This window comes from Nannospalax galili, unplaced genomic scaffold (genome assembly GCF_000622305.1).
Source record: "Nannospalax galili isolate Female #2095 unplaced genomic scaffold, S.galili_v1.0 scaffold45, whole genome shotgun sequence".
Classification (NCBI taxonomy): Eukaryota; Metazoa; Chordata; class Mammalia; order Rodentia; family Spalacidae; genus Nannospalax; species Nannospalax galili.
In genome coordinates, this window is record NW_008355775.1 from 5,921,613 (window position 1) to 5,924,856 (window position 3,244).

A 3,244-nucleotide genomic window follows, 5' to 3' on the forward strand; every position below is an offset into this window, starting at 1 on the left:
AAAAAAAAAAAAAAAAAGGGTCCATATAATGCTGTTTTCTGCACTATAGTGTAATTAGAAGGGATTTTTTCCCCTTGATTTGGAAAGGGAGCTCTAGGTAATTCTACATATTATACTTGGAGGGATAAAGAAAAGTTTTAGAAGTAAATTATTGTCTTGCATTTTTTTTGTACTTCTTGCACCCATGTTGTGCAGTGCCCACAGAGGACAGAAGGGGGCATTGGATCCCCTGGAATTGGAATTACAGATGATTGTTAGCCACCATGTGGGTGCTAATGTTCTTAACTGCTGAGCCATCTCTCTAGCTCCTACTATTATGAATTTTTAATGGTAAATTTTATTTTTCTCAATAACACAATATACTATATACAAACTGTAGAAAAATTGAAAAGCTCATATAAAGAAAAAGTTCTATTTAGTGGTTATTCCACTACTTCAAAATGGTTAACTATTAATCTTTTTAAACCTCAAGCTTAACCTGTATTGTTAACCTTAATTTAATTTTTTTTTCTAGTATGTCTTTTATTTTATGGGTCACATCATTTTAAATTATGACTTTTTCCACATCCAACAGAAATAGTTTCTATATTGTTAGAATCTTCATAAAAAGCATTTAGACTATGGCTTAGTAAGGCTATATCAAAGAGATACACTATCCACCATTCCACGATCGCTACTTAGGCTATTTTCACTTTTAAACATTTATATGCTTCTTAGTTTTAAAAAGTTAGTTTGTGGTGCTCAGGAGATAGCTCAGTTGGTAAACTGCTGCCAACAAGTGTGAGCACCAGAGTTCAGAGTCCCAGTCTCAACATAAAAGCTGCACACATCTGTAAGTCTAGCACTGGGGCAGCAAAGTCAGAAGGACCCCTGGAACTCATTGGCTAGCCAGCCAATAGATGAACTTCAGATCCAGTGAGAGATCTGTATCAAAAAATGAGGTGGAGGGTGAATAAGGAAGATACCAATGTGACTTCTGGCCTCTATACCCGCCCATAGAAACACATATATACACTATACACCACACATACACACACACACACACACACACACACAAATTTAAATTGTATTTAGTTTCCTTAAAATGGTTCTGACCTTTGAGAAAATGTAGACAACGTTTCTACTTAAGCAGGGAGAAAAATCCCTATTGTTGTACAGAGATATCTTCCCTTTTTCCCTAGTAGCCTCTCGGTAAAAAAAAAAAAAGCTAGGTGGTCATTCCACTTTCCACTAGAGTGAGGAAGGACCCTCCTCAAAACAAAGCGGTGGTCCAAGTTTAATGGTGTGCAGTACGCACACATTGGCTCACCAGTTTTTTGCTGTTTACCCTCAGTAAATGGTGTGCAGCTTCAGCTTTCTCATCTGTAACAGGACAATTACCTCATTGCGCTCCTGGGAGGGTTTAACAGGAAACAACATAGGTGAGCACTGAACACTATGCCTGGCCAGCAAGGCCCTCTTCTAATTATAACACTCCTGTGGAAGGGCTAAAGAGGGAGAGGGGTATGATGATACGGTATCCAGCCTTCCATCTATTAAAGAATATTCCAAGCTCTCGCTTCCAGTCTCAGAGGAACACAGAAATTCAGGCCATGCTCATAAACTCCCATGTAGTACCGCAGTTTTGGTTCCTGATCTGATTCTGAGCTGCAAATGATCTGGGGACTCCCTGTTTCCCTAGGAACTGACCTCTCCCTGCATCTAGCTATAGTTACTACCTCCTTTCCTTTCACCCCAATCATGGTCCAGGCCCTAGATACTGCCTCTTTCTGCTGCCTCCCTCGTCAAAATGCTTCTGAAACTGAACTTCCCAATCTGCCTGCCAGACTGCTTTTCCACTATCACAACCTGCTTGTTCTCTTCAGTCTTGTTCAGTAGCCTCACTGATTCCTTGTTACCATGTCATCAAACAAAAAATCAAAAACGGGTGGCTTTTCCAGGCCTCCACTGCTACCTACTTTATTCTCTTGTTTCTCCCTGCTTATTCTGACCTCTTTCCTTGTCATGTCTACTTCACCATCTCCAGTCAGAACAGACTGAGCGTTTACTTGGGATGAATTATATCCTCATTTGAAGGTCTTGATCTTTGTCAAAGGGCAACCCAAAAATGTTGCTTGAAATTGGCAGATGCTCACATTTTACTGTAAATGAGTCTGATTCTCTTGGGAAATGTTGGGTAGTCAAGGATATGAGCATCCCAGATGTCATTATGGGAAACCCTTCTTGATGTGCCTGAGAATCACTGATCCCTGCTTCTTCTTCCATTTCTCCTGGGTGCCTTCCTTAATGCATCTCTTGCCCATCTTCTAAAGTCTTCTACAGTATGAGCCTGTGGCCTGTACTTCCTGGCTGACAGGTCTATTCACTCTCTTCTGACCTTCTACAGTGTCCATGCTTGGTTCTAACTTCTTCAGCATTATGGTCTCACATCCTCCACATTATCCCTAACTTCTCCCTCAAAGTTCTTGAGGGCAGAGGCCATTTGTTTCCTTCTTAGTAGTTGCTTGATAAATGTGAGACCCATGATTTGCATCCCAATGGACCATTCTCCCTAATCAAAAGCACTCTGTGTGTAACCCTCAGGGACTATCCCCTTTTTCTTCTGTTTTTCTCACTGGCCCAGAACTCACCAAGTAGGTCAGGCTGGCTGGCCACTGAACCCTAGGGATTCTGCCCGTCTCTATCTCCCTAACATTGAGATTACCAGTACACACCACCATGATGGGCTTCTTCCTGTGGAATCTGGGTACTGGAATCTGAACTCAGGGCCTGCCTTGTACTTGCAAGTCAAGCACTTTACCAGCTCTGCCACCTCTCCAACCTTCAATGGCACCCTGGGACTACTTCAGCTCTTCTGGCCTAGGCTGAGCATTCCAAAATGGTAACCATTCACTCACTACCTCCAAAGCCTTTCTTTTGCTGGAAATATGGAGGAGCAGATGTTATTCTGACACAAGCTCAGGATAAAACAAAATGCCCACACTACTATTCTCATTTTATGATCAAAGTGGGGAAAGTCCCATCTTTGTAGATAACATCATTTAATCTCATTCACCTGTACTGATAAGTTGATATTTAGGACTAGTAAAAATTTAAGAACAGAGCGGGGCATGGTGGCCCAGGTCTTTAATCCCAGCACTTGGGAGGCAGAGGCAGGTGGATCTCTGTGAATTCAAGGCCAGCCTGGTCTACATAGTAAGTTCCAGGCCAGCTGGGGCTACAGGGAGACCCTGTCTCAAAAAGA

The 3,244-nt window shown here is 42.0% G+C and overlaps 1 protein-coding gene across 2 annotated transcripts in view; it reads right to left on the bottom strand.

The window, feature by feature from the left end:
• Cmya5 (cardiomyopathy associated 5) overlaps window positions 1–3,244 on the bottom strand; it is a 114,042-nt gene that overhangs the window by 109,903 nt on the left and 895 nt on the right. The gene's annotated exons all lie outside the window — the stretch shown is intronic.